The 22,012-nt window shown below is 43.4% G+C and overlaps 1 protein-coding gene across 2 annotated transcripts in view; it reads left to right on the top strand.

The window, feature by feature from the left end:
• PDE4B (phosphodiesterase 4B) overlaps nt 1–22,012 on the top strand; it is a 2,420,935-nt gene that overhangs the window by 189,355 nt on the left and 2,209,568 nt on the right. Inside the window, exon 2 of one of the 2 annotated variants that reach the window (XM_069641970.1) lies at nt 12,954–13,063. The exons of the other annotated variant lie outside the window; for it this stretch is intronic. The gene's annotated coding sequence lies outside the window, so the exon portion shown is untranslated. The remainder of the gene's footprint in view (nt 1–12,953; nt 13,064–22,012) is intronic. 2 annotated transcript variants of the gene reach the window in all.

The raw sequence follows: 22,012 nt of genomic DNA, 5'->3' as shown, positions 1-22,012 counted from the left end.
TAAGTTTCTCAAACATTCACATACCCAGGTAGCCCAAGGGGTACCATCATGCCTTTTGAGGGTGCTAAACCTCTTAAGGTACTGGGAAGGGATCTTCCCAAATCTAGCAATTAAAGCTAGCTCCACACACTCATAATCCATCATATCCACCTCCCCCAACTCCATCACAACATCAGATGCAACAGTGGGTAGCCTAGAGAAGAGCCAAGGAAGCAACTGATTCCCTGTAATGTCCTGAATTACATGGTTGTACTCAAACATTGCCAACCAATCCAAAATATCAAGCTTAGCCTCATATATACCAACTATTTCTTTAGGCATACAGGTGTCTCTTAGGACTGGAAGACCTAGAAGACTCTGGGAGAGTAGCATTTTCAATAGACAACTTTTTCTTTTCTAAGGCATGGTTCATCTACATTTCTCTGAGCTTAAGTTCTTGATGCTTTTGTTCAGTTTGAGCATTAATACTTTTGAATTCCAATTCAAGCCTCATCTTGCCTAGAGCAATGAATTCAGCACTGCGTGTAGGACCTGCTGGGGTCCTAGTGGACAAATGTTGAGGTTGCTGAGCAGGTAGAGGAGCAGTAAGGCCTACATTGAGAGGCACATCTGCCTCATCTAACGCATCAATAAAATCGGACGCATTATCATCCTCATTATTTTCCACAGTTGCTGGAGGGTTAGGTATTTCAGACCCACTCTCCAGACTTTGTTTCTCTAACAACATTTCAATTAATTCTGACTTTTTGCCTTTAACAGAGAGATTCCTTTCTCTACACAGATGTTTCAGATAGTCAACAGTGTAACTAAGGACGGTCTCCTGAATGTAGCTTTCCATGTCGGACATGATCAAAATTGCTTTTTAGTGGTGTTTAGCCTTGTGGTTAGTTGAGCCAAGGTAATAGCAGCACTTTATCATCATCACTGTACACCAGTGTTAGGCAGAATGATATGCAGTACCCTTTGGGAACAACACACACAATTAAGACTACAAGTGCAATACAAATTCACCTTTGGTACAAGCCTGTACTACACAGTAAAGTGGTAGCGATGGCTGAGCAGCTAGACTTATCTCAAGAGTAAAGTGAGCAGTATCAGAAGTTACACAAAGGACAGCAATTGTTATGGTTCAAACAAACACTGACTCAAGGTTTCTGAGTAAAAGAATATATATTTATTTTCCCCTCTCAGTTGTAAAACAGTTCACTAATATTAAGCAGCAGAAAATCACAATCTTAAAACACTATACACCACCCAATGAATTCTGGACAAGTTAAGCTCAAAATGAAGTGTGAGCAAAATGGCACTCCTGCAATTTAAAAAGGGAGGGAAAGACAAGGTCATTCAAAATCAAGCAGCACCAACAAGTAAGTAGGCAGGGCAATCTAGAAAAGGCTTACTTCAACTAGGATTCAAATCAATAGGCCTGGGCCAATGTTAATGGTTCAGATTCTTTGCTGAGGATCACACAGTTCAGAGTAGTTCACGATTAAGTCTTTGCCAAGAGTTCAAAACGAAGTAAGTCGGAAGAAAACTTATTTAAAAGAGTATAGAAGGACAAGCCCTTGGATTAGCGAAAGATTTCAAACACTTTCACCGTGGTCAGACAGAACGAACAACCGGATTTGAACAGTACCTTAGTAGAAGAAGAATGCCGTAGCTGAGGCAGAAGTTCCTGGCAGGTCCTTGCAGGCTTACGGTTCCTGAAGCAACAGTTGGACTGACAAGAAGGAGGAAGACTGGAGGGTCCTGCACTGCCCAAGGAAGAAACCAGCAGTAGAGCAAAGCGACAAATAAATGGTGCGCTCCTTAAAACCCAAACCAGGTCCGGTCCTCTGGGCTATCCGGTTCACTGCAGCGAGGCCTTGCTTGGTGTTTGGCAAACTGGTCGGTCCCACCAGCTCAAGGGAAGAAGATTCCTTGCAGATCCTCTCTGCCGTCGAAGTTTAGGAGATTCAGACCCGCAGCAGGGCTTCACCGGGAGATTCAGTAGTTGCAGTAGTCCTCCTCCTTCAGCTTCTCTTGGGTTCTCTTGATCCAGTGGCGACTCTGCCTTCCAGTCCCAGAGACCTGCTTTTTATGCAATGTTCCCCATTCACACAGCCTGGCTGTCAATCACACAGCTGGGTGGCTGTCCTGGCAGGACAGTCACCTAGCCAATCAAACAAGAGTGCGACTTGGGTCTCCATAGAGATCCTATGCAGGGGACCTAAAACCCCTTCCTCACATCCTGTCTACCCAGACACTCAGGCGCCTAAGGAGGGCTTCTGTGCAGAAGCCTGCCAAAGGACGGCAAACAAAGGAACCAAAACTGGTTTCACGTGCAGAGTAAAACACAAGGAAGTCCTTTACAAAAAGAAATGGTGAATAAATCCAGCCGGAACCAAATAAAATTAAAAAGGGTCCAGCTGATTAAAGTTCGAGGCTACTAACATAGCATAAAACAGTACCAAGGCTATTTTCATAGTCCAGGGTAGGAACAAAATGGTAGACACCACTACCACCAGCCAAATATTAAAGAAAGGGGAACAAAATAATGTTCCATGAGAAATTGACACAAATTGGTAACTATTAACCCTTTCCAGTACTCTATGGGAAGCCTGAAAAAGAGAACTCTATGTCACTGCACTAAAGGTGCTGTTTGACACACAGTAAAAAGATGATGCCTATGGAGTAGGTGAGACTCCACAGTCTATGAACACAAACATGTAAAACACACAGCAAAACACATGTAAGAGTGGGAAAAAAGGCTCACATTCTTACCAGGTGAAAAAAATAAATCGTAGAAATCCAGCAAAGCTGCTGAGGGACTCAGTAGGTAAGGGAAATTAGCCATTCTGGAGATTTCTCCTTGACAGTACTGCACAGGTAGGGACATTTACAGCTCCAGGGAATCTCTGCCAAGTAAACGCAACTCTCAGTCTGTTCCAAGCTTTCAAAATCTCTCTAAGGCAATATGGTTCTGTCTTTGGTAAGGCTTCTGCATGAGCCTTCTGTTAAGAAGTAAACCACACCAGGTAGGTTCTTCAATAGGTTTAATGCATATAAACAGGATACATGAGTGAGACCCCCAACCAGCACAGCATCACATCCCCAACTGAAGAACTACAAACCATAACAAGCATCACGGTTCCACAGCGACACTCTGTGACATCACACTTCTAAAGACCAATGGCAGTACATTGGAAATGCACTACATATCCATGGCAACTACAGAACATTCCCATAATACTGACAGCCCATACATAACACACCCACCTCCCTTATTTACAAAAGAAATAACTCTCCCATAAATAAATAATTAAATAAATAATACATTCTGAATATATACATGCATCAGTAGACTTTATACCTGTAAAACAAAATTGGTACAACACCTACTTCTTCATCTTGGCAACTCTTGATAAATTCCAAATTTGGCCACTTTCAATTCTAACAGCTCCCCTGAATACTCGGGCAACCCTAACTGGATCCGAGTATAAAAGATCCCCTTTTTTGTTGATAACAGGTTGCTTTATTCTGATCCAAACGCCCACCTTAACACCAGTTATCTTCCTCATTGGAGCCTTCTCATTCATTTTCTTGACCAATTTTTCCTTTCGTTCATCCATTCTCATCTTCACCTCCTCCACCACATTATCTGTTTCTCTCGCTCTACCCAACCACGCAGGTGACAACATAGTATTCCCTTTTCGTCCTCTCTTCAGTTCAAAAGGACTCACTCCTGTTTCTACATTAGGTGTCATCCGCAAAGCGTACAAAAGTTCCTTAACTCCAACTCTGTGGTTACTACCACATGCACTTGCTCCTCTAATTCCTTCCATTATACATTGATTCATTCTTTCAACCATACCAGTTCCCTGTGGATAATATAGTGCAGTTTTCTTATGCATTATTCCACATTTGAACAAATATTCTTGAAAAATTCTTCCAGTAAATTGTGGGCCATTGTCTGAGAGTCTGAGAGAACACTCCTTGGCAATCCTTCCCTCTCAAAAATACTCTCTAAAAACTCTACCACCGATTGACTCGTAACATCCCTGAGGATTTTAAATTCCGTCCACCTCGAAAACATATCTATTAATGCAATAATAAATCTTCCTCGCACCTTACCCATATCAACGGGACCCAAAACATCAATGGCAAGATCCTGCCAAACACCTTCCGGTGCCACTGTTTTTCTCACCGGTTGCACCACAGCTGCAATATTCTTTCCCGATTTGATGCAAATAGCACATTCGCCAACCACTCTCTCAATCTCACGATCACAAGACGGCCACCAATAGTCTGCCTTCATAACTTCTTTAGTCTTGGAGACACCAACGTGACCCTGGTGAGCAATTTCCACCAACCTTACTCTCAAACTTCCGGGAACTACTAACTTGTCCCAACGATATAGTAGTCCATCTCTCACCGACAATTCCAATCTCACTTCCCACAACAATCTTTCCTCTCCCGATAATAATCTCTTCTCTGGCCAGCCATCCCTGACAAATCCAATAATACGTCTCCACTTCTCATCAGATTGTAAAGCTTCAATCTACTCCTCCTTCTGTATCACCCCTTCTGTGGTGATAAATACCATATTGCCAACATCTATGTATTTGTCATCTTCTCCATCAATCTTTCCTACTCTCAATCTTGAAGCATAATCTGCCTGTACATTATTTTTGCCAGATACAACTTCAATCTTAAATCTAAGACATTGTAACCTAGTTACTCAGCAAGCAACTCTCCTTGAAACCTTATCCAGTCCTTTGCTCTCAAAAATTGCCTTCAATGGTTTATGATCGGTTCTAAGTATGAATTCTTGACCCCACACAAAATTCTTTAGTTTCTCAATTCCCCAATGACATGCCAGAGCCTCCTTTTCTAGAACCGAATAGTTTCGTTTGGCTCCCTTCAACATACGCGAAGCATGTAACACCACTTCCTCCATACCATCCACACCCACCTGGGACATCATAACACCAATGCCCATGTCACTGGCATCTACAGAAAGAATGGTTCTCCTCTTGATGTTATACATCGCTAATGGATTTGCCATGTCAATTTTTTATTTTATTTCATCAAATTCCTTCTGGCAATCTTTATTCCATTCAAATTCCACACCCTTCTTCAACATTCTCCTCAAACTTGTCACTTTATCCGCATCGTTTTCTACAAAGTGATGGTAGAACTCTATGGTACCTAAAAATGACCTCAACTCAGCCTTGTTCCTGGGTGCTTCCATCTTCTTAATGCCATCCACTAAATCTTTCCTCGGCTTGAGGCCCTCCTCCGATATTTCATGACCCAAATACTCCACAGTACGGGCTCAGAAAACACACTTTTCTCCTCGTAGTGTAATTCCACGATCTTTGAAAATCTTTAATACAGTCTCCACCTTTTTTTTTAATGCCTGTTCACTTTTCCCACCTATTAGTACATCATCTTGGAAGCACCATACATCACTCACCCCTTTTAACAACTTATCCGTGACCTTTTGAAAGACTGATGAGGCTGATATCAACCCAAAAGGCATACGGCGGAACTGATAGATTCATTCATATGTAATAAATGCTGTGAGTTTCCGCGATTCAACATCTAAATCAATTTGGTGATATGCACTTGCCATATCCAATTTTGCAAAGAACTTAGCATTGCCAATTCGACTCAGTAACTCACCCATATTTGGAAGTGGGTGTCGATCAGCTATAACACACTTATTTACTTCCCTCAAGTCTATGCAAACCCTCAACTCTCCACTGGGCTTTTTTACTACTACAACTGGGGAGATCCACTCTACGGCTTTGGCTGGTTCAATGATACCTGCCTTTTCCAATTTCCTTAATTCCTCCTTCACAGCATCACACATAGTCATGGGCAATGGTCTAAGCTTTGCACATACAGGCATACTCCCATCTTTAAGCGCAATTTTGTGCATCATGCCTCTGAGACATCCCATACCATTACTAAAGACTTTAGGATATTTCACTATCAAGTCATTCACATCACCACCCATCTTGCCAGTATCAATATTTAAAACTTGTTCTTCACTGTTTGGGTCCAATTTGACACCCAACCCTCTTTGTTCCCTCCACCCAAGCAAAGTCTCTCCCTTCCTTGCAACATATATCTTACCATATGTCGTCCTCCCTTGAAAACTGAAATGGACCATGCAACTCCCCAACAACTCTATTTTCCCACCATTGTAGTCTCCAGGGTTCTTATCAGACAGAATCAAATCTTCCATCCGACCATGTACTATGCTTTCATAAGTGGCTCTAGACATTAATGTAATCTTCGAACACGAGTCTGCCAACATTTTTACTTCCCGTCCATTCACCTTGACCCAGGCAGCAGGATGTTCACACTCATCACCCTCTGAACATTTTACCATATTAACTGTAACAACTTCACACTCAGACTCATCACCTTCCCCTGATGACTCCACATCACACTCCTCAACAAACATGGTCGCCTTTCCCCCACCAATGCGGTAGTTCTTACAGTAGTTTTCAAAATGTCCCCGCCTCTTACACAAATTGCAATTTGCACGTCTCCCTGGACATAATGGGGAAGTTGATAAATGGTGTGCACTACCACACCTAAATCACAAATGATCATCTCTCCTTGGACCTCTCTGGCCAACATCCTTCTGAGCGATTATACCCCCCACCTGACTTTGACCTCCCCCACTCTTGCCTTGAACAATATCATTGCCTCTCGCATACTTATTTTTCGATTTTCTCTTTTCCTTAGCCCAACCTTTTTTATTGTCTCCAATCTTCAACACTTCTATTGCTTGTGAAGACTTCACTTCTTTAGTACCTAACTTCGCCACACATTGTAAAGTGTGCTCTATTCTCTTAGCAATACTTATCACTTCGTGCAAATTAGGATCATCCTTCAACCACACTTCCTCCCGAATCTTATCATTTGAGCAATGCAAGATAAACTGATCCCTTATATGTTCATCCAACCCCCCACCAAATTTGCAATTCAATGACAAGTGTCTCAACGCCGTAACATATTCTTCTACAGTCTCGCCATCATGTTGAAACCTCATTCCAAAATGATACCGCTCCAATACAGTGCTGATCTTTGACTCAAAATGTTTATCCAATTTCAGTAAAGCTAAATCAAAGTCATTTCCACTCCCATCCACATCCAACTCGGAAACATCAGGCAATGTTTCATAAATTCTTTGCCCTTCATAGCCCAAAAAGTGCATTAACATGGATACTTTCCTCTCCCTAGACATGCCATTTCCGCAGGTCTCTTTAACATAATGTAAAAATCCTTTTTTCCATGGACCCCACTTGATCCTAGGCAGGCCCGGGGTAGGCCTGAACATCTGAGGCCCTGGAATACCCAACAAAGCCATATCAAAAAAGTGCATACAACACACCTATAAGAGACAGTGCTCCCCCACAAATTGTAAGGTCAGTGCAAGTATGAAACTATTGCTGCAAGTACAAGTACGTGGCTGTTCTTGCAATATGAGACCACCCTGGGGGCACTGGGTCGTGTCTCTCCTCACCTGCGTACTACAGCATGTGATCCACAATTTATATCTCCACCAAAGCACGCAAACACTCCTTCCTGACCGCCTTCCCCGATGGGCCCTGGGCGGGGAGTGCAGGAGATACGATCTCTCTTCTCCCAAAAAAGCGCGACTCACACCACCGGTCGTCACGTGATCCTCCTTCTTCCTGGTATGAGCAACAGCTGATCCTTTCCCCCAATCAGACGATCGGCATGACGGACAGCACGTTGTCACGTGATCGGGGAAGGAATCGCTTCATTGAAGTAGGTGCCGCTTTTCTTTACCGAAGCATCGTCTCACAATCAGCCTTCCTTGGCCGAAATGTTTCCCTGGTATCTGCCGCAACTTGCTCCCGACACAACTCGCTCCCTACACCTGCTAAACTCCAGCAGCACTACGGGTGGTTGTTTCCCACGCAGAGGCTTCACCGTTGAGCCCAGATACTGAGCCCTCCCCGTCACCGTCAGCTAGCCGCTGACTGGAATTGTTCTGCTTTGCTGGTCTCTCGGTCGGTCAGGCAATATTTTGGCTCGTCGACCACCAGATGACTTCTCACCGTCAGTAGGTAGCTTACTGCTGTTCCGCTCTCAAGTCACTGGAATCTCTCCTCAGCAGCTGAACCAGACACTTCTGGATGCCGTATAATGCGCCGGAGACCGATCCTCGCCACCTGTTCAGAGTGCGTGGGACCTCAGAGCAGGACTTGGGAAACAACTGCCATTTCCTGCGAGGCACTAGGGTCGGAGGTCTCACTGCTTAATGGGATAACATTCTCCTGCATAGACATCCCATCCTCGTCACCACTGTTGAGAAGTAAACCACACCAGGTAGGTTCTTCAATAGGATTAATGCATATAAACAGGATACATGAGTGAGACCCCCAACCAGCACAGCATCACATCCCCAACTGAAGAACTACAAACCATAACAAGCATCAATGTTTCACAGCCACACTCTGTGACATCACACTTCTAAAGACCAATGGCAGTACATTGGAAATGCACTACATATCCAAGGCAACTACAGAACATTCCCATAATACTGACAGCCCATACATAACACCTTCCACCTCAAACGCTTTCTTAAAGAACATTCCCATCAGTTACATTTGGGGTCTAAAACCACTCAGTAATTCTGTCGGACAACCTCCCTTCATCTGCAGGTTTCTCTCAAGCTCTCCCTATTTCCTATGTGTGTGGCCTTAAGTAACTGATAATCTGGACCCATGCATTGTCATTTGATACAGAATATTCTCATTCGATGGGCCTAGCATTGATTCTGTTCAGATGCTAATACTCCCAATTATCTTCCCCTTCTTTTTGTTTGATCCAATGTATTTTGGCATGTGACAGTGGGAGGTTTTCAACTCCTCCCATCTGGTGTTGTTATCTCTTTGGACTTATTATTTCCCCTCATAACTTCTGTAATGAACGTATCCCATTATCAAAGCCCATATATTTCGAAATCACAAGGAATTAGTGAATCAGCAGATATCCTACATACTTCCTTGACTATATATTGTGGGTGCATTTATACATAGGTGAATATTTGCTGAATTCACATTAATTTCAGCTTGTAAATCAACCAAATCATTCCAAAGGTATAACCTACAATATGATGGTATTTTAGTGCAGACAAATCAATCCATTTTTATTCTACTTTGTCTGTGCATTTCACATGTCCATCAAGGATAATTATTAGGTGGCTACTCTGAGATTCCATGCCATTAAATATATACACATTGGGCCTCATTACAGGTCTGGCAGTGACTCGCCGGTGCTACCGGCGGATTGCTGCCAGACTCATAACACTTTACCGGTGCCTGACTTCCCGTTGCCACCAGGACATTACAAGTCCCGGCAGATTGGGAAGTCAGGTGCAAAAAATGTTGTTCCCCATTCCAATGGCGCCCCATTGAACTCCATGGGAGTGGCGAGATGGAAGTACCAACACCGTTGCTCGCGTGAAATCTCTGCGGTCAGGTCACATTTCACCCGGCAGGTCACCTGCTGAGGACAACGGCCCCTGCCTGCAGAGTTTCATTGTGATGGGCCAGAACGGGTGCCAGTACGGTGTGACCAGCACCCTTATTCATGGACCTCCACAGTTGTAATGATGCCTATTGTCTTTTATTGCCGAGCCACATGTAAAGGAAGGTCACAGTTTGATGGAAATTTGGTTGCTTGATGCATTATATTTCTAAGAAACAGATCCATTCCTTCTGACCTGACCTTTCCCAATAAACTGATCAAATACTTACTATTTTATTAGAGCTTATCATATGCTGTGAATACCACATATATGTGTCCACCTTGGTTTAATAAATTAGATATGAGTTCACCATGGGCTCTGATCTACCAGAGACCTGGCCACTGAACCGTTGAGCTTCAAAGAATACAGGTCAGATTACTCAGCATTGAACAATTTTTTTCACATTTCACACAAAATAGAAAACAGGTCTGTTTTTGTTGTTGTTGTCTATCATCATGTTGGCAATATGGGGCTTTAACACAAATTCAATTCAGCATGTATACTGCACAGTGCATATTATTAAGTTGTTACTTTCTTGCACATTTAAAACACACGTTTTTGGTCATCGGAGTGCTGTTTGGATTTGACATTTCAATAAACATTTCTCTTTGTGAGAGGTACATTATAGAGGGTGAAATGCTATGTAAAATACTTTATATTTTGTTAATGCAAGTGTCAATTATATTAAATAAACTTCACAGCTTGCACATTGCACAGTAGTAATGGCATGTGTTCATGTTTGCCAATTGCCCCATCTGTCTGTGGTATTGCACACTCTTAGTTAAACAATATCCTTTCCCTCTGCACTCACCAATAGGGGTGGCAGTAAGTGGGACCTCACAGAGAGATACTCCCTAAAAATTCACAAGAACTCCCTAAAACCCTTCCCTTTGACACCACAGAGACACCATTAAACCAAACCACTTTGTGTTATTATAATATAAGGTTCAAGACTCCCCTCGAAGACAAATATCTTGCAAATACAATGATGAAAGGTTAATTAATGATTAGTCCCTGGTTTGGGACCAATCATTTTGTGACAAGGAAGATTGACTAAGCTACTCCTCACTGATGATGCCCAATGAGGCTGAAACATGTCTGGGGATGCTTGTGGTCTCCTGCAGAAGGGATGTGACCTAGCAGTTTGGGCTGGTCTCCCCTGTTGGGTTGGGACCAAGCCTGATTTGCATATGGTCTTTCCCTTTATGTAGTAGCTTCACAGGCTGAAGAAAGATGGTTCGGAGGGTTTCCCAGAGCAATTACAGAGGTTAGGATGAATTCCAAACCTTCCATCCATCACCTCTTTTGTTTTGCATGAGTCAATCCGAGTGGGACGGGTATGCCCAGAAGTGGGTCCTGAGCGTTTTGGGCCTAGGGACATAAGCTACTCCTCACTGATGATGTCCAATGAGGCAGCAACATGTCTGAGGATGCTTGTGATCTCGTGCATAAGAGATGTGACCTAGCAGTTTGGGCTGGAATACCCCTTTTGGGGTGGCACCAAGCCTGATTAGCATATGGACGTTCCCCTTCTTTAATGGCTTGGGAGGCTGAAGAATGATGGTTAGGAGTGTTGCCCAGAGCAATGCTAGGTGTTAGGGTTAATGCCAAACCTTCCAGACATCACTTCTTTTGTTTTGCACGAAGAAGATTGAACTAAGAATGATGATTGTTCAACAAACAAAGAGAATGGACTACGATCCTCTGCTGGGTAGGACCAAGAGACATGTAATAAGAAGAGAAGACAGGCTTCTCTTAGGAAGAGAGAGAAATAAAGCCCAAGAGATTCAAATCAGTCAATTTGTGACTGGGACTGGGACTGGAGACCAAGAGATCCTCCGTCAGGAGGAAGGCAGAAGGTGTTGTCGGACGTAAATCCTCGAGGAAATCTGAGGTCATCGAGCAGAGTCGATGTAAACCCTTAGAAGGAGAAGTAAGCAAAAGCTGTGGCATGTCACTAGTGGGGTGGACTGGTGAGTCTGTCAACTAACTAGAGACTGTCGGAGCCTTGAAGCAGCGGAGCCGCGGAGAAGAGTACAAAGCAGACAGAAGGATAAACCAATCTGTCCTGACAACACATAAAGTCCTGCTCCTGCGAACAGGCCCAGTGAAACAAACCCTCAAAAAGCAAGGTAACAGGGATAGCGGGAGACCCAGGAGGGAACACAGCAGTAAAGAATACTGTCAGCCTACTCATCCCAGTAAGTGGTCCAAAGGTAAGACATGTGACAAACACTCAGGGACTCAACCTATTCGTCCCAGTAAATGGTCCAACGTTAATAAGAGTGACAAACACTCTGGGACACAGCCTATTTGTCCCAGTGAGTAGCCCGATGTTAAGGAGAGTGACAATCACTCTGTGACTTGGCCTACTAGTCTCAGTGAGTGGTCAGAAAAGAAAAGCCATTGTGAACCCCATCCTACTTGTCTCAGTGACATAAGAAGTGGAAAAGAGATTTACTACTGGGTCTAGAAAAATAATAGAAAGGACAGAAGACAGTGAATCAGAAAAGAGGGAACATGATATCAACCGTCTTATGCACAATGAGTTGAAGAACTGTAGTAACAGAGAGAATAAGAAGAGGCAATCAGTCTCCCTTGTGGAATTGGAAGAGAAAGACATTTAGAGACACTGGAGAGAGCTCTTTTTTCCAGGATTTCCAAAGCTAACCAGGCTGTAGAGGAACGTCCTGCCAAGGGAACAAGCAGGGGAAACCAGGACTGGGAAAGGTCCCATACAAGAACTAAACCAATTACTTCATGAGGTAGCCAAGCAATTGCTCAAGATTGCATACTAAAGCTTAAGAAGCTTATCATCCAGGAGAAGGAGACATTCTCATGGTCTTTTGTTGGTTTCTATGAGTGGTAGGTACACAGTGGCTTTGAATTGAATGGAGAACCAACTGTTTCTTTTTGGACTTCACAACAGGCTCCAAGCACCTTAGTAAGTTTAGTTAGGTAAGGACACCCATAGACTAGACATAGTAAGGCATTGTTCTTTGATTATTCGAATAAATATCTTGAAATGTCAAAAGTTGTGCTCTGTCCAAATGCTCCTTCTTACCTACCTCAGTACATACATTATGTGTACTAATGTGTACTAACATGTTTTTCAGTAATATGTAATACTGTAAAGTGACATGACCTTTTTTTTTTATTTCACCACAGGTATTTTAAAGCATTGTTTATTTGCATATATTGATTAAGATATGTCTGGTTTTGGTTGATAATGTATAAAGATGTACATTCTGAAGAAAGTCTCTGTTCACATCAGAGGAGTTCTGCCATGTGAGAGGATAATGAGTGGGGAAAAATTGAGCTGGTGGGAGCAAGGAGTCTTTATGAAAATGAGAGATATGTGAATGATTGGTACTCCTTTCATACTCCACAGGCCAGGGCATTGCAGGACTGCAGTGAAAAGTCACCTTGATTACCTCTGTTGGTCCAAAACCTGTACAGACAGTAACCTTCGGCACTCAGATCGCTAGCAGCTGACAACAGGTAGGATACAGGAGGGCTGCAAGGGGTGGCAGGCACAGTTCGGAAATTATTTTGTAGAAACTGGTGATGTGGTGGAATTTATTGTGAAGTATCTACTCAAGCACTGCCCCACGACCCATGTCGTGGACCACCTGACCCCCCTGGGTTGCAATCTTGTAACTCATATAGTGCTACTGTACTTTTTGAAATTTAAAAATTCTGCTGAAATCGGATAATGCTTTGCTGTGATATGAGAGAAGTGATGTGGCTGTGCAGCCTCAAAGGAATTTGCTGTCATTATAGATGTGCTATGGCAGCCTGTTATGGACCAATTGTGAGCTACAGTACTTCATGCTGACAAGTAAGCCACAGCAAATGCAAGGTTCATGTACACTGCTTTTGTTTCCAAGCTCTTTGGCCCCTGCACTGTGTGTTGAAAAGACAGAACCTAGTCATGAATGAGGATAGGGCAGTGATGTGAGGGCCACCTCAGCTGAACAGTGCTTTAGAACAAGTTACTGTTGGGAGTGCCATTGAGAAGTGGCACAAGCAAGCTTGAGGTATCGTGTTTTGTGTAGTACTTGCCAATTTGACCCATGCATCTGGGGCATGCTGTCCTCTAAAGGTAAACACAAAAAAGTAGATGTAACAGTCTGCAACTGATAAAACATATCACTACCAATAATTACTGTAAAAAGAATAGGGTACAAGTAGAAAGGATAAAAAATAAGTAACAATGAATATTGCCCACATTCATTAGCGCTTATATGCATGCTTATTTCCAGAACAGCAAACACCTCCCAACCACTTGTGTCTTCTCTAAACTGGACTACTGTGCCAGCATCGTCTTGGTGTCCCCGACTATGCGTTCTGTCCGCTCAACATGATAATTAACTTCACTACCTGGACTCTGTTTGTCTTTGCACCTACTTCATCTTACCGTCACCAGGCTGGATGGCTGACAGTGCAAAACATGGCCAGATACACATTATCCAGGGTAAGGCACTACCATATATCTCCTGATCTATCCAACTCTACCAGCCTTCTCGTAATCCTCAACTACTTGTGTGGTACCTCGCTGTCCCTGTGCTTCCCCTTGCTTCTGCTGTGTCTCTCTTCTTGCTCCACTTAAATGGAATTTTCTTCCCCCAGACATCTGAGAAACACAATGATTTGATCGAAAGCCAAATTGAAAGTCTACCTCTGCATCCAAGTTACCCATTTAAACTACCTCTCATCTGCCTTCAAAGTAATATTATTCCCTTGCCTTTTACCTGACTCTGTCCTTCGCTTTCTTTGTTCTTTCGCTCAACGTTAGCACTTTGTAAAGAAGAAAGGGTTGAGAGACTACGAAGTAGGTTTACTGTAGCTTTACTGTCCAGGTCCTGTACTTCTTCACGATACACATTAGGATGGTAATGGACACAGATGACAAGACACAGAAAGAAAGACACTGGGCTTGCCCCACACCCACCCACATCCGCTCTCTAACTGGCAAGCACCAACGGTCACCTCAGAACCCAACCATTATGTTCTATACCCAGCCATGACATCACCACACTCTAAGTCTAAGCTAAGCTTACATTACTACACATCTTCCCCCCTTGATAAAACACCACAACGGAATGATAAAGGGACCATGTAACACACACACGCACCAGAGTTGCTGCACACAGCGGCCGTCCATGTCCGTAACTCCAGCACTCAGAACACAACAGGAAAACCATCACAGGCTAATCTGGACCACTCAAGGATGCCCAAAAGCTCCACAGGACAAACACCTCCTCACTCACTTCCAGCATCTTGATCACTAAACAACCCTATAACTCCAGCACCTCGATCACCAAAATATCCCTAATAATCCATGCCCCACGACAGAAACAGAAAACAACAAAAACGTACTTCCACCTGTCCCGAGCTGCCCCTCGGGACCTAGGACTGCTACTCCTAGACTTAACTATTGCTCAACGAACAAAGAACAATGCAGACTAACCAACCGATCCAACTACGCAACATACTCCTCCCACTCTGGTCTGCCCCCCAGAGTCTCGGAACTGCCACCCCCGAGGCACTTACCAGATCAGAATTGTCAACAATTACCCTACACCACTGAGGGACCCACTAATGATAAAAACTAGATAAACGTAACTGAACCCTATGCTGCACCATCAACCACACCAGAACTAATCAACGTACTGAACCCTACACTGCTCCACCAAGCACATCGGAACTAACCACCCCTAAAACTCTTCGGCATCTTGAACACACATAGCACCCCCAGCAAACAATACCTGCAAGAAAGACAGGCACTGGGGCAACTCATCACTTTATACTACTCCTTGGGTACCACCCTTGGTACCCAACACGCTCCACTCATACACTTGAACGTAAACACCACAACACATTACACGCATACACTAGCTCTACTCAAACCACTCCGCTAGTCAAGAGCACACCCTTGCTCACCTTAACCACCCCTCAGAATTAGAGGAACCACAACAGAGCATTCATCTGATCTCAACTTAAATGTCCCAAAAAAGGCACACACCTTTGCGCCTTCCCGTAACACCCGGGCACACCCCTTGCTCATCACATAAACCCCTTAATATATCTGAACGCAAAACTGCTAAAAGCAAAACTTAAAGCTGAGGACGACCCTTGCTCATCATATAAACCCCATAGCATAACTTGAGGAAAAACTCCTTTGAGCAAGCATCCTTGCTCTAATTAACTGAGCATCGCTACCCAGTCCATGCACTCTCACATCAATATTAGACACACGCTTCATAATACTGTAATCACATATATTTGCTCACACTCACTCATTACACGTCTCTGATGCACACATATGTGATTTGCAAACACACACTGCCAGCCAATGCAAATACGCACACTCCAGAACATTGAAAAACATTGTGCCAAAACACCACCTGTTCGTAGACATAAACGATGAACATAATAAAATGAGCCAACTTGGAACAACCTCATAACCTAAATGTTTAGTACAACGGATCCACACCTCCAAGACCAAAATCGGAAAACCGGATCCACACCCTGAAGTCCAAAATGGGAAACCCACCCTCAAGTCTGAGAATGAAAATGTTCATGTGGACACGTCGCAAAACAGCAACATGTAAAAAGACCCACGCCTCACCCAGTACCTAATAAAAATGCTCATTTCATAAAAATCAAATCCCAAAAACATTAAGTCCCTCTTGGTAGAACGCCAACCCCTCCCACATGTCCAATTGCGGAAATTCAGAGACAACAGTAACTGCACCCATACGGCGGCACCCCCATTAACCCTATAGATACAAAAGGTTACATATCACTACCCAAAGAACCTAACCAGGATACAAGGCCACTACAAAACACGCCACAGGAGACAGACAACGGCCTGAACGACATTACCCTATATTAACCACCCGGGAAAACACCTATACCCCTACACATGGGCCACAACATTAAAACAAAAAAAGCAAGCACAGGCCCAAGACACTCACCTACTAAAAAGTCACACTACCGAATCTCAGGCTCCGCCGGGTCTTGAAAACTGCCCCGTGCCTCATATAAGTATCCGTAGTCACGGGCAGCCTTGGTAACTGCCATGCTCGATGTGGGCTCTTCTGTCCTCTGATGACAATCCCTGCCTTGACCAGGACACACCGCGACCTCCACAAAGATCTCTGAATGCCTAACAATACTGGCACTGTCCACCCCATTGTTACGCTGTCGCACATAATCTCTATTGCCTGTGACCTCAGACAAATCTTGTGTTAGCATGTTTACATTCACCTCCACCACGCTGCGAGCAGTGCACGACCGGCAGGAACACCAATGGCCAAGCATGTGATTGGCCCATAGCGCTCCACTCTGCTGTGATGTCATCATTACCACACTGAGCAGAGCTCCTCCAGAGCTGGATTCAGCAGGCCCTTGCAACTGGCAACTGTGTGCAAAGCTGCATGGTGCGCAGGCCTTGTCGAAGGGACCTAGGCACCCATCACTGTCGGCTCACTGTTATGTGTAAGGTCTCGGGTCTCTGCTCCATCACCAGGCTTGCTCTGCCATGCTGTTTGACACTTCGTCACCTGTCACGCTCCGGCACCATAAGGGAAAAGGGCTCCACAGCACAGCCTGCTCCCACGCCGTAACACAGCCACGCAGGAGAGGCCCGTTGCACAGCTGGCCTCCTCCTCCAACTTCAATCACGCAAGAGGCTCCTCCGAACAGCTCCAGAGTCCAGGGTTGGCTCTGCCTCAACCGTGGACACTGTTACACTGGCGAATGTTGCCAAACGCGGGGCACTTGGCCACAAATGCTTGCTGCGCTCCGGCGGGCCAACTCCAACGCATGGCCCACCTAGGCGTGGGGAGTCCCCCGGGGGCAGTGTCCTCTCGTTCACCAACTGCTCACCCCCCCCCAGCAGCACACAATGGCAAAACAGACGGTCCACCTACCATCCCATCCTCATCGCCAGTGTAAGGAAGAAAGGGTCGAGAGACTACAAGGTAGGTTTACTGTAGCATTACTGTCCAGGTCCTGTACTTCTTCGCGATACACATTAGGATGGTATGGGACATGGATGACAAGATACAGATAGAAAGACACTGGGCTTGCCCCACACCCACGCACAACCACTTTCTAACTGGCAAGCACCAACGGTCACCTCAGAACCCAACCATCACGTTCTATACCAAGCCATGACATCACCACACTCTAAGCTTAAGCTAAGCTTACATTACAGCACACTTCATCCATCATGGTCCCATATGTGACAGAGCTAGCCACACAGCCCACTTAAAATTGCCTAATATTGTTTGACCTTAGTCTTTGTAGACCAACCCATGTATTGTGATTGGTGACTTTTCCATTTACTCCCCACCACAACCTGGTCTGCATGTTCCTCAAACGCATCCTATTGAAAGAAGATTACTGCTTCACTGCTTCCTGTCAAATCTGATTTCTTATCAATTGATTGTTCTTTTAAAATCAAAAGAGCATTATTCTTCCCTGTATGTGTGTGTGTATATATAATCAGTGAAAATAGATATAAATCTGGCCCTGTTATGCATTGTCAGACATCCAGCCTGGTGAAGGTACGAGGAAGTAGGTGTAAAGTGAGGGAATTAAAAGAGAGTCCTGGTAGTGAAGTTAATTATCTTGTTGAGAGAACGGAAAGCTTAGTTGTGGAGACCAAAGAGGATGCTGGCACAGTTTAGAGACCATGTCTCTCGTAATGAGGCGGTATGGGGTTAACGGCGCCGGCACCTTTACCGGCGCCGTTAACCCCTTACCGCTTCACTTGTAATGAGGCCCAATGGGCCTTATTATGAGTTTGGAGGTAGCCATGCCCTTTATAATCTTAGCTACGTACAGCTGCAAAGGAGGTGGTTTTATCCCACTCATGGAGCAACAACTTCAGAGAGGAGAGAAGAGACAGTTGATATGCATCAAGTCTCTGAATGATGGAGGAGGTGAATCCCTGTGAATGTAAAAACATTGAGGTCAAGGATTAGTGTTTTTATCAGTTTGTTGGAGAGAGAGAGACTCTTCCTTTTTTGTTTACTAAATTACATCAGAGTCTAGCAGAGAATTTACCCTGATCGTTCCAAGAAGACCATTGTGTTTGGGCCTTTTTACATTTCCCCAAAGGCACTGTGGAGGATAAGAAGAAGGAAGCAGATGCCGTAAAGATATTTTAACTGGATATTTTATTTAAAATAAAATAAGGCCTGTCTTTTCCTATGGCTACGGGGTGCTACCTACCTGTTTTACTAATTAAAGTGCTTGTCAGTCAGTGTGAATGTCCAAAACAAGTCTGTCCACTGTCCAAATCTAATCTCTCTGACCCTGCTACTAATATATCTAACCAAAGCCAGGGAAAGGACTCCCCTCTCCTGGGTGCTGTGTTTTGTCATGGGGCTTCTTTGGTCTATTATTCCAGTTAATATACCATACATAAACAGTCACTCGTTATTTTCTGAATTAAGTTCTGCAGTTCTTTTAGGGGACTCTTAGTTTTCCTTTTTTTGCCTTCTTATAAATTATCTTACATCTATCAGATTTCTTCTCTGTCTTGTGTAGGGCTCCAAACCCTCTTGTATATTGTTCTCTTGGATATTGTGGTTGCTCAATTTGCACCCTTCACCCCTTCACAGGGTGCTGTTTCAGGTATGAGGTTTGTGTTTCTGATCAAATGAATCTTTCCTCCTCAAGTGTCTCTCTCTGTTATATTCTCTGTCTTATCTTTTTGATGTGGGTTGACCTTCTCCTTTTTTCCGAGGTAACAAACTTCCAACTTTATTTCTCTTCTACTCTGTAGTGTTTGTGTTTCTCCTTATCTCCTTAACAGAGTTCTAGTTTATCAGAATATTTCGACTTCGTTTCACATTAGTAATAATATATTTATTGTGTTACAGTTCTAATTATTAAACTTTACACAAATACAAATAAAAAAAAAAAAATAAATATGTCAATATTTAGAGAATAAACAAAAAAGAGGGAAAAAGAAGAAGAATAAAAAAAAAAAACATTCTTATAGAAATATACACAATCAAACTATCACTCAACATTAATAGTCTCTTAAAGTCAAATTTATAATAAAATATAAGGAGTTAGGAGTAATCAGAGAGGATTTTGTATAATCTTAAATCTCGTTGCTTCAATTCACAATAGTCTCCACTTAGCTATAGCAACTCTTATTAGCTATGCTACAACTTTATACCCAATCTTGCTTCCACACTCAGCCAAATTGTATACAATGCTGTCAGTAATCGCATACTGTTAGAATTTACACAATGATGCCAGAATAGATCTTCTTTGATGTAGTTAATATCATGGGCAAACGGTCCTAGCAAAATGGAGATTGTTATATTCATTTCAGTACAGTCAGTTAGGAGATGTTTTGCCGTTTCCTGCTGGTCTTTATTTTTACATAATCGACATGTGCGCAGTTCAGCGGCTATCTTATCTTTGCGCCCAGTATTCGTGAACGTTGGTAATTGCTCTAATCTAAGTAATAAAATAAATCGTCTAAGCCTGACAGATAGACAAATGTTCAGATAGCTCTGAGGTTTCTTAAATTCATAGAGTCTATATTGGACGAATTTATAGGTTTTTAGGTTCCTTAGATGTTCAAAATTCTCCAACCAGTCCCAGAGTTCGATACGCTTCTTAAGGGCCCTAAAAGCTTCCTCTGTATAGGGACCTTCTCGAGTTTGCCAACCTATTTCCGCATAAAATCTGGACATCTGATGTATTGTAGCACAAGATGATTTATCCCTGGCCATTTCTTGGTAGACAGCTGTTAGGAGCCCATTCCCTGCATCACGGGTCATCCTTAAATAAATCATGGCCCGCTTCTTCAGAACAGTTGCTTTTAGTGAGATCAGACCAAATTCCAGTCTGATAATGGCCATCGGTATACATGGGGGGAGGCCTAAAACCGCACGCCAGAATTTACCTTCAATTACCTGAAGCCAATTTAATTCAATGTCCAGAAGTGCGTCCAGCCCATAGATTATGGCAGGAGAAAAGGCTTGTAGGTATAGTTGGCGTGTTCCCCAAAGGGTGAAACCACCCTGCTGGGCCATGAACTTATGGAATAGGGCAGTCAATTGTGCCGCTCTGATGTTGCGCGATTGTTTACATAACGCATAAGCCTCCAAGAGTTTCAAAATCAATCCCCAGATATCGATAGTGGGGGACATATGAAATATTTTCCAGGCCTACTGTTAATTGTACCTGTGATATCTTCTTTTTGGTAAAGCGCATAAGCTTAGTTTTTCCTAGGTTAATGCTAAGGCCATTGGCTTCTGCATAGTCCCACAATGCAACCGCTGATCTGCGGATCCCACTGATGGTATAATCAAGGATAACCAAATCGTCTGCATATGCTAATACGGGACAGGTAGATTTACCTATTTTTGGTGGGCAATTGTTTGCTGCAGCTATTGCCATCGGTATATCATATACGTATAAATTATAGATTAGGGGAGCGGTGACACAGCCTTGTTTTACTCCCCTATTTTGGGATACATTCTTAGTCATGCGACCATCTTGATCAAGTCTCAATCTAGCGAAATTATTTTGATGGAGGAGTCTAAGATAGTATACTAGTCCTTCCGGGCATCCCATTACCTGCAATTTCTTCCATAGCCGGCTTCTAGGAATCGAATCAAAAGCTGCTGTAAAGTCTATGTATAGAGCATATAATGGTGTTGCCCCCGGTTTGAGAGCTCTCGATCTAAGAATGTCCATAACCATGATATTATAGGAAGTAGAGTAGCCCTGTCTAAACCCACTCTGGAATTTTGATAGGACACCAGAGTTCTCAGCCCATATTTGCAGCTCTTGAAGGAGTAAGGAAGCAAATATCTTCCCAGATGCATCAAGCATAGAAAGCAACCTATAGTTACTGGGGTCAAGTCTACTTCCCTTCTTATATACAGGGATTAATATCGCCTGTTGCCAGGAGGGGGGTTTTTACCAGTGTTTAAGACTTTCTTAAATAATATAGCTAATAATCTTGCCCAGAACTCTGGGTGAGCTTTTATAACAATATTAGCTAAGCCATTGGGACCTGGCGCTCGAGAAGATTTTATCTCTCCAATTTTATTCAGAATAGTTTCAAATGAAACTATAATCGGGGCAATTGTCGGGGGGCTACCTAACAGACTGCTGTTGTCATCTTTCAAGTTTCGGTTTTCTAGGAATTTTTCCCAAACCCCAGCCTCAATAGGATTAGTTAGAGCTCCCTTTTGAGTTCCGCTTACCTCACTTAGAAGAGACCATATTTTACGTGTCTTACCTTCACAAATGGTCTTTACTAATCTTTGCCAGGAGAGTAGCTTATCCGCCCTTCTCTTTGCCTTAATAGCTGACCTGTATCTATTTTTGATTTCCCTTATTTTTACAAAGCAGTTCTCACCAGGTAAATAAGCTCGTTTAACCCAGCGGAGTTCTGCT

The sequence above is a fragment of the Ambystoma mexicanum genome, chromosome 1q, assembly GCF_040938575.1.
Source record: "Ambystoma mexicanum isolate Mex_15411 chromosome 1q, UKY_AmexF1_1, whole genome shotgun sequence".
In the NCBI taxonomy this organism is placed as follows: Eukaryota; Metazoa; Chordata; class Amphibia; order Caudata; family Ambystomatidae; genus Ambystoma; species Ambystoma mexicanum.
The sequence above is the reverse complement of the archived record's forward strand: the minus strand, read 5'-3'. Positions and strand labels throughout refer to the sequence as shown.